Here is a 10,484-nt window from a genome sequence, read left to right as displayed (position 1 = left end):
CTGCACTCCAGTCTGGGCGACAGAGTGAGACTCCGACTCAAAAAAAAAAAAAATTAAAAAAATTAAAAATAAAGCACAGCAATCAATACAACATGGTAGTGGAAAGAGAACAGATCAATGGAACAGAATAGAGAATCCACACATGTGTGGTGATTTTCAAAAAAGATGCAAATATAATTCAAAGGAGAAAAGAGAATCTTTTCAACAGTGCTGGAATTGCATAATTATACACCAAAAATACAAGACAAAGCAAGAAAAACCCTAATTCAAACTTTGGACTGTATATAAATCTAAAAGTAAATCATAGAACAAAATGTAAACACAAATTACAAAACTTCTAGAGAAAACAGGAAAAAATATCTGTGACCTTGGTTCAGGCGAGAACCACCTAGATACACCACCAAAAGAAAAAAATTGATAAACTAAACTTTATCAAAAGTAAAAACTTCTGCTATTTGAAGAATACTGTAATTAAGACTGTACGTTACTGTATATAAGATGACATATAAATTAATGGGACAGAATAGAGAGCCCAGATATAAGCCCAGTCATATAATGATCAACTGATCTTCAACAAGGGTGCCAAAAACATACAATAGGGAAAGAATGTCTATTAATGGTTCCAGGAAAGCCAGATATCCATATGCAGAAGAATGAAATTAGAGTCTTATCTTACACCATTCACAAAAATCCACTCAAAATGGATTAAAGACGCAAACATAAGACCTGAAACAATAACTACTAGAAGAAAGATAAGGGAAAAGCTCCATGACACTGATCTCTGCAGTATCCATGACTTTATGGATATGACACCAAAAAGACAGGCAACAAAAGCAAAAATTTTAAAATGGGATGACACCAAACTAAAACATCTAGCAAAGGAAATAATCATCAAGTAGAAAGGCAGCCTATGGAATAGGGGAAAATATTTGCAAACCAAGTATCTAATAAGTGGTTAATCTCCAAAATATATAAGAAACACGTACAACTCAACAGCAAAACAAACAATCAGAAAGATCCAATAATCCAATTAAAAATTAGGTCAAAACCTGAATGGATATTTCTCCAAAGAAGACATACAAATGGTCAACAGGTGTATGACAAGACACTTGGCATCACTAACCATCAGGGAAAGGCAAATTAAACCACAGTGAGCCATCATCTCACAGCTGTAAGGACAGCTACTTTAAGAAATTAAATATCAATGTTGAGAGGATGTGGAGGAACTGGAACCTGTACAGAAGAATGGAGAAAGGGTTGGGGAGAAAGGAGGAGTGATTTGCTGTTGGAGGGCCGCCATGAAAAGACTGGGTCATAGAGAGGGGAAGAAGTGAGAACCCAGAGCTGCCTCAGTGTCTTGGTTTTCTGGTTTTAGTTTCATCAAGTAGTTAATGAGTCCTTGTTCTTGACATGGTATACTAAACGTGTTTCAGGTCTATTCTATCCCTGACCACTTCAGAACATTCTCCTGATTGTCATCTCTAAGGACCATCCATAACTGGTTAGTCCAACAGGAACCGAGTTGGAGCAGCCTGCCCCCAATAGCTCCCAAGACTGACCCAGTCATCCATACTCACAGTCAGCCTTGCAGTCGGCATCACAGAAAGCCAAAGGTCCATGCAAAATAGGTAAAGAAGGATCAAAAATCAAGACATGCTGGACCAAAGGAGGGGACGGAACTCACCAGTTGTGTATTCAAGAGCTCTCTCCTCAGCTTCTACTCCTTCTAACATCCAACATCACCGTACCAGGCCCTTTCGGTTGAAGCAAATTAGTCTAAAACATCTGGCCAGCTGCTGCCAAAGCAGCAGACCTCTACACCCTTCCACTTTGTGTCCCACCTACTCCAGGTCTCAAGAAGGGCAGCTCTACACCCTTCCACTCTGTGTCTCATCCACTTCAGGTCTCAAGAGCAATATGACCGCATGTGCAAAGACCTAGCTTCTGTGACTGCCAACCTGCTCCAACCAAGCACACTCTGCAAGAGGATCAAGCTTTATATTAATATATCATTTCTGTGTATCTCTTTCTCTCAACTTTCCTCTCTGTATATGATGCTTAATGATTCTTCACCATACAGTAGGAGCAATTTATTAAATTCTTCTGCTTCTAGAAATATATTTCTCAATAAAAAATTGTGACAGGTATTCTCAAATAGTCCAATAATAAAGCACATCTGAAATTAATATCTCTTTAAAAAAATCTAGACAACATCACATAACCAGAAGTTGTCTGTTAGTTATCATCCTATTTTAGCAAATGTTTTAAACATAATGTTAAGCATATAAAACATAGCAAAAATAATTTTTAAATGCTGTAATAAATTCTTTTCTTGACATTACTCAAATATAGGATTGGCCTAAATGTTTAAGATAAAAAATAACTATTCAAAGTTTCCACAAGTATTTTCTGAAGTGACAAAACATACAAGTAATACAGGTGTAGGTTTTTGGTATTTTGAAGCGTTTACCTATTCTATAATAATATAAATCTATCCTTAATCACAAGTGTGTCTAACTATGTTCCCATGACACTGTATTATGGATTTATCAAGTCATGCTATAGTAGAGTTTGTCTCCTCAGAGACCATAAAGCTCATCAAGGAAGAACTTGCCCTCATATCCTTTATCATGGAGTCCTCAGCACTTAAAATAGTGCTTACCTCAGAGCAGATATTTTAAAGGAAAATGATGAAAAAAATAAAATATTTTGCTGGAAATATTAGTAACATGATTAAACAAATCTGGGCTAAATTTTTATGTTTCCATACTCCTTTTCTGGCTTTAAAGCAGAGCTCAATTTAAGACTCAGCTTGCTTTCTTTCTTCCTTTATTTTTATCTATCTATTTATTTATTTATACAGGGTCTCACATCATAGCTCACTGTAGTCTCGAACTCAGGCTCAAATTCAGGCCCAGGCTCAAGAGATCCTCCCACCTCAGCCTCCCAAGTAGCTGGGACTATAGGTGCTGACACCATACTCAAATAATTTTTAAAATTTTTGCAGTGACAGGGTCTTGCTATCTTGTCCCATCTGGTCTCGAATGCAGTTGGTCTCAAACTTCTGGCCTCGAGTGATTTTCCTTCCTCAGCCTCCCAAAGCATTGGAATTACTGGCATGAGTACCTCGCCTCAACTTCCATTCTTAAGAAATATTCGGTTCAGAATAATACTTTCATTTCATCAATCACTTAACAGAAAGAACTGAAAGGAGAAAACAACAGACTTAGGAAAAGCTATCATAAAAGAAAATTCCCTGATCACTTAATACATGTGCACAGCAACTGACAAGAAAAATCTGAGAATAAAACTATTGGATTATTTATTTTTTAAAGACAAGTAGAAGTAATATATTTTTATTCAATTGATTGATCTATTTAGACTGATAAATAACTGTGCTAAATAACACTCTTTAAGACTGTTAATAGAAAGCATATGAGGGTCAGATTATAAACTGAATCCTTCTGAGAGAAAGATAACTTTCCTCTGTCCTGTCTTTTACTCAGGAATGTACTTCATTCAGAAGGAAGAACGATGAAATAATGTAGCTGCTGATGAACAAAAATCACTGCCATTATAAAAATAATATAAATCAAGTTTTCAACAGCAAGTCATTAACGTGTATTTTTTAATGCAACTTTTAAAAATTTTCCCTTTTACATACATGACAAAGAGTACAGTAGTCATCTTGTGTGGGTGATCATAAGAGATCTAGCTTGTAAGAGAGTCTGTGTTAGACACAGAAACATGTGTGTCCAAATACCATGGATAAAGATATGTAAAAAGACCATACTTTCAGGGATCATTTCTATAATTCAATAGAGGTATGTAAAAAAAATGTCGAAAATGGAAGAGAACAAAGGAAGGGGGAAGGTAGCCTTGGAGGGAATGAGGAGGGAGGGAGGGAAGGAGGGAGAAGAGAAGGAGGGGAGAGAGGATGAGTGGCTTCCTTAGGTGGAGATCTTCCAGTCTTGCCCAAACATCAGTCTTTGCAGCCCCTTGGGTCTGTAGGACGGGGTGAAGGTTCCACTTGGCTATCACTAACCTGGTCTTAGAAAAGAAAGGAAGGCAGGAGGGTACCTGGTATCTTTAATACTATCCAATGAATTTTCCAAGGAAAGAGAGCATGCCATACTTGAACATTCTCTTCTTTTAAAATTACAAACAAAATTCACTCTTGTCATGTGCATCTCTGAGTTCTATGAAAGCAGCATGCAACCTACAGTGTAACCACCAAGTCAAGATATATACTAGTTCTATCACCTGAAGTTCCCAGAGCTGTCCTTGCATCTACATCTTATTCCAAACATTAATTTCAAACTTAGTTATCTTTGGGAGATCTTTGGGAACAGTGTAGCAAAGGCAGACTGGGAGGCAGGGGGTTAACTGCTTCTAGGTAAGTTTTAAGAAGTTGTTTGGACATTGAGTATACACATATGTATACATGTCAATGTGTATCTATGCAAGTACATCATATAACATATGTATATGTAATATACACTCAATGCCTCCGGATATTACAAAGCCAATGCTGAGTCAGATTTGCTTTTGTTCTTAAACCCCTGACTGCTTTCCCAGGCCGAGCGCCTCCACTGCTGGTATCGTCATCCCAAGCCTACTTTGTTCCACAGAATTAACTCAGCAATATCCTTTAAAACATCCACAGCGAAACTCAACCTCTAGTACACAAGCAGCAGCTAATACAGTGATAACGTAAAAGGCATTTCAGACTGCTTTTGTTGGCAAGGTTTTTTTAAATCTCTTCACAGGTAGAGCAACAGCTGTTGCTGAATAGTTCCAGTCACTAGAGAATTTCTTTTAACACAGTTTGATATCATGGCCTAAATACAAAGTGACACAAAATTAAAGCTTGTTATGATAATAATCATGGCACTGTAGAGTGGTTTAGAAAAACCTAAAGTCTGAGTCTTCAGAATTAATATTAATTATATCACCCTTGACCGGCTAGTTTTATCTCACTCTAATAAAACGCTAATGACTTAAAAATGTTTAAAACTTTGATTTAAAAAGGACAGCCAATGAATGAACAATAAATTAATTAAATGGTATACTACTTGTCTAGCAGAGGAATAAGACAGGGTGAATTTCTTCTCAGAGGCTAGGTACCCTACTTTATAGTTTTATTCAAAAACTGTAAAAAACTATAAAACGTTTGCCAACAGTTAAAAAATAACGTGCCTCCCCCCATATATGGAAGGCAGTCCCTGCAGCTACCCTTATTGTTAATATTGTAATCAGTATTTGAAATGTTAAAATGAAACACAACAGCTTAATTAATACCTTCTGAGGCCAGGTGCGGTGGCTCACACCTGTAATCCCAGCACTTTAGGAGGCCAAGGCCAAGGAGGATTGCTTGAACCTAGGAGTTCCAGACCAGTCTGGGCAATACAGTGAGACCTCATCTCTACAAAAAATCAAAAAAATTAGTCGGGCATGGCGGCATATGTCTGTAGTTCCAGCGACTCGGGAGACTGAAGTAGAAAGATTTCCTGAACCTAGGAAGTCGAGACTTCAATGAGCCATGACTGTGCCACTGCACTCCAGCCTAGGTGAAACAGTGAGGCCCAAACTCAAAACAAACAACAGAAAACCCTTCTGGTTGGTTAGTAACAATAGTTCCAGCACTCTTGAAAGTTAAAGCTTCGTGGTATCTGAAATCAGGCAAATTATAGAATTTCTGTTAAAAGAAACTCTATTTCATAGGAAAGAACTTGAGTAACAATACTTATTTATGTTTACTTTTTCAGTTACTCCAACAGCAAGATGAGCCCTAAGAAATATAAGACAAGATCATACACACCTGAAATCAGGCAGGAGGGACGTGCTCCAGGCACACCAGTCACAGCACAGACAGAGCCGCAGTCTAGGCTGTTCAGTACCCACATTGCCTCCCTTCCCCCTCCCCTCCAAGGCACTGTTGGGGCAGCCAAGGAGCCTGGACTTAAACTCGTTTCCTTGGTTAGACCAAGTTCCTGTAGGGTCACCCACAGAGAGTATAAAACATTATAAACATTTTCTAGAAAATATTATATCGCCCACTGTCAAGGCAGCTCAGTGTAGACTGACTGGAGGAAGACCTCAGAGAGAATCTTGAAATGAGAATTAATCAAGCCCACTGCTACCATGTGCGCCTGGGAAGCCGCCCTGTTCCAGTCTGAGTCTGAACACCACCATGGCTCCACAGGGGGCCTTGTGGGAAGTCCAGCTTGATCCCTAGTCATCCGCCCTGCCCCCTGATCATCCGCCCTCTACACAACAGCTTTCAAGGAGTTTTGAAGACAGTCACCATATCTGTTCTTTCTCCTCTTCTCCACTGCAAATCAGTTCCATTTCTTTAATTCATGACCACATGACACATTTCTAGACTGTGAAAACTTCTGAATTCCTATCAGGACAGGTTAGAAAACTTATTTTGAAGTTTCCTTTGCAGTGCATACATACAGTTTCTGTTTAGCTTTGATATGGCACTGGATTTGTCTCCCTAATAGTTGTACAATTAGTTCAAAAATTAATGGCAGCATTTACTTAGTTTCTGCTATAAATGCACAAATCAAGCTTTGACATGCCAGCTTGTAGGTTTTGAAATATACTTTGCTGCTTGTCTCTTTTTTCTCTTTTCTTTTTGAAGGCGTTGGCAAAGAGTTACAGGGAGGAGTAAAGGTGCAGGAACATGTTTTGCAGCCTCTAACAAACATGGGCCAGTCAACATTCTCCCTAAAAAGTTGTATCTAAAAGAAAATCAAACAAACAAAAACAATTCGAGGTGGAAGTCTTCCTTCTTATAACACTGAAGTATAATAACGTAATCACTTGCAATTACCTGAAACTCTCAGTCACATTTTCCCTAAAGTGCTGCTGCCAAGTCAGGGCTCCAGATTTGTTCATTTTATTCTTTAGCTTAAATATGGAATTGATTTTATTGATGTAATTGGCTAAAATGGATTACATAGTTTTTATTAAATTCAAATACATAAATTCAGTGAGGTATGTGAAAGACTCAGTTTCTTTTTTAGTTATTAGCATGAATATTCTAAGAGTAAACAAAATAAACTAAAATAGCCAATATCATCTGGCAGAAAGTCCTGTAGGCAAAATATTTCCTATTCTGGCTGCCTTTTCCTATTAGAGTTATAACAGACTGAAAGAAACTTAACTTTTAGTGATCCTACAGACCAAAAGTGCCTTAGAAAAAAATGTAAACCTAGTTTTTAAATAATTGTGTTAATTCATCTAATTAAAAATAAACTTTCATACTTTTCTACACTTTCTAATTCTTCTACCTCAATTAAATTGATTGGCTACATAATAAAAAACTATTAAATGTTTTCAAATTTAAAAAGTTCCAGAAAACTAGCAACTCATTATTTTGGGAGGATCAGCTACACATCTCCAAGCATAGCGCCACACTAGACATTTAACAAAAAGGCATTCTACTTTTCATGTCATTTTGATGGCCTACTACATATGTACTTTCTAAAGGATATAAATTAGTGGGCTTCCAGAAAAATATTGAATAACTAATTAATCTGAAAATAAACTTGGGTAACTATAAGAATGTTTCACGTTTACATAACATTAGAGTCCCTGAGACAAGAATCAAGAAATAAATATGTTTTGGTTTTTAATACCAGTATTCCTTTGTGATAACTTTTAAACCACAGGAATTATCCTACTTGGAGACTATCATTCTCTCATAAGATGTGCTTCTTGTTAAGAATGACAAGGCGGGAAGGCATGTCAATAAACATATGTCTCTGAAGATAAACTCAGAGGGAAGATGTAAGTGGTCATTAGGAAGGCGACTCATTTATACTAGATTTACAGATCTGCAAACACATTCTAGCAGAAAAGGAAGGGCCTACTGGTATTAAGAATATAGCAGAGGCTCTTGGTGAGCCATGGAATCAATATATTCTGGAGTTGAAGAAGAACTCTGAGACATAAAAGAGGTACTTAAGAAAACCTTCCCTTTACAGAGGTAAAGTGCCTTGTCCAAGAGCATTGCCATCAGCAGGAAATGTGACTTCAGCCCTTTTCCTCTTCTAACTCACCTTGTCTCTGGCATCTCCAAACACCATGTTAGCAGGACAAGCCATCCCAGCTGTTCCATGTAACTAGTATTTCAGGATAAGAATGCAACATACACACCTGCCACCTCTGTGACACAGCAGCCCAACCTACATCCATGAGATCTAAGACAGCTGAGATATGTTAGTTCTGAGGGGTGTGGTGAGCAAGAGCAGAGTGAGAGATTTCTTCCTCACAAATGCATTGTGCCACAAAAGATCAATCATTTAGTTATTAAAGTTTTTTAAACGTACAGTCTTACATATCACGAGCATCTGCCTGACGTCCCTGTGACTGCTGCCCCATCATCTCCAGGCAGATGAGAAGGAACGCACTAGAGGTGATCACGAAGGCTGTCAGAAAAGTTTTCCCTTCAAAAAAAACTATTTAGACTGTTTTATCACAATGCCTGTAATGCTTAAATTCTCACTGGAAGACAAAGGCACATACCCTGAGATGTCCCAGAACCTGGAGGCAAAGGAACTTTTCCAAACTCACAAGTCTCTCTGATGATAAACATGTCACAAACTGTGTGCCATAGGAAATCTTGATGCTTCGAGGGAAGCACAGAAGTGCCCAGTGTCTGCTGAATACCATGTGAACTGCCAGCTTAAGGTACTCTACAGTGATGGAATTAGATCACACAAAAATCAGTGTGAAATAGAAAAAGAGGGTCACAGTGTCCAATCTGATTCCCAGATGTGAACAGCAGTGTGGCATCAACAGGGGCTTATCTTCTATACGCAAGGAAGTGTGGCTATTCTAATGAGAAATAGAAATATCTTTTTCTCTTTCAATTTTTATGTATTTTTTTCACTGACTATTAAATTGTTAGGTTATGAATTCTTATTAAGTGGTTTGGACCTATATATATATTTTTTTTTGAGTTGAAGTCTTACTCTGTCGCCCAGACTGGAGTGCAGTGGCCGCTCCCAGCCACTGCAGCCTCAACCTGCTGGGCTCCGGCGATCCTTCCGCCCCAGCCTTCCAAGTAGCCGGAATTACAGGCATGTGCTACTACGCCCAGCTGATTTTTGGATTTATTGTAGAGATGAGGTCTCGCTGCCCAGGCAGGTCTCGAACCCACGGGCTCAGGCAATCCACTCACCTCAGCCTTCCAAAGGCGCGGGATTACAGGCTGAGCCACTGAGCCCAGCTTGGACCTATATATTTAGTAAAAAAGAGCTATTAGGGTTTTGCTTGTTTACTTGTTTTTGCCGAAGGGCCCTATGCAAAAATAACCAAGACAACAAGGGCTCTGTGGACTGAGTCAGTTTTCAGAAACTCTGTGCTAGTGTGAAAGTGAGGTACAAAAACACTGAATGGCTTAAAGGTTACATATAAACTCAACAACAAAATGAAAAGACAGGATGCCCTGGTCCCAAACACAAATATGCCCAGAAAGAAAATCAGTCATTGGCTTTTGCCAGTGTCAAAAGCAGGGCCAACAGGCTCAGGAAGAAGTAGAAGTTTTAATAAACTTACAGTGCAGGGGCACAGAAGTTAGCATTCAGTGCCCACCAAGGAGACCATAAAACCTGCTATGGCTTGGAACTTCAAAGGGTTACAGTCCTGGTCTAAGTATGGAAACTGAAATAGACCATCACTCACAGGAAGTAAGCTAATTTTAAGTCCTCTCCCTCCCCTGGTTCGATTTTGCCTGCCAGAGGCAAATGCAAATCCTCCTTGGAATATAGTGGAGTGTCTCAAATTATCTCTATTATTATACAGCATCCGGGACACAATAAAAAATATGCAAGTATATGAGAAGATAATAATACCAAACATCTGGAAACCAAGAGAAACAAAAGAAAATAGAAACTTGACCCACTGTGGAATCTAATAACAGAGATATCAGAGGTGGCTGATATCTCTGTTATTATGATTAATAGCGTCAAAAAATTAAGCAACAGCATTGAGAACAGCAGCAAAAAGGTGGAATAACAACATTGAAATAGAAATTCTAAGACTAAAAAGCACAATCACTGAAATTACGACTTTAGTGGATGGATTTAACAGCATATTAGCACAGCTGGAAAAAAAATTACTGAACTAAAAGATAGGTGAGAAGAAAATATAGAAATTAAAATATGGAGGAAAGAAAAGATGACAAATACAGAAGAGTGTAAGTAATATATAGGATATGGCAAAAACATCTAGCATATAGGTATTTGGAATCTCAGAATAAAAGGTGTTTTAAAAAAAGAGGCAGAAGCAATATTCGAAGATACAGTGAGTAAAAATTTTCTCAAACTGATTAAAAATGCTAAACCCTGGGTTTAAAAAGCACTAAAAAACCCAAGCAGGATACGTACAAAGAAAACAATACCTTGTCACATAGAAGTAAAAACTAAGAAAAACCAAAGACAACAAAAATATCTTAAAAGCAGTCAGAA

At 38.1% G+C, this 10,484-nt stretch overlaps 1 protein-coding gene and 1 pseudogene across 3 annotated transcripts in view; both read right to left on the bottom strand.

Moving 5' to 3' along the window:
- LOC103256157 overlaps positions 1 to 8,117 on the bottom strand; it is a 31,248-nt pseudogene extending 23,131 nt beyond the window's left edge. Inside the window, exon 1 of the transcript XR_002481733.1 lies at positions 8,073 to 8,117. The product of XR_002481733.1 is annotated as an uncharacterized LOC103256157 (transcript). The remainder of the gene's footprint in view (positions 1 to 8,072) is intronic.
- SSBP2 (single stranded DNA binding protein 2) overlaps positions 1 to 10,484 on the bottom strand; it is a 200,490-nt gene that overhangs the window by 126,664 nt on the left and 63,342 nt on the right. The gene's annotated exons all lie outside the window — the stretch shown is intronic.

Source organism: Carlito syrichta, unplaced genomic scaffold, assembly GCF_000164805.1.
Source record: "Carlito syrichta isolate Samal-C Ts95f unplaced genomic scaffold, Tarsius_syrichta-2.0.1 Scaffold288979, whole genome shotgun sequence".
In the NCBI taxonomy this organism is placed as follows: domain Eukaryota; kingdom Metazoa; phylum Chordata; class Mammalia; order Primates; family Tarsiidae; genus Carlito; species Carlito syrichta.
Note: the sequence above shows the minus strand (reverse complement) of the source record. Positions and strands in the feature narration are given on the sequence as shown.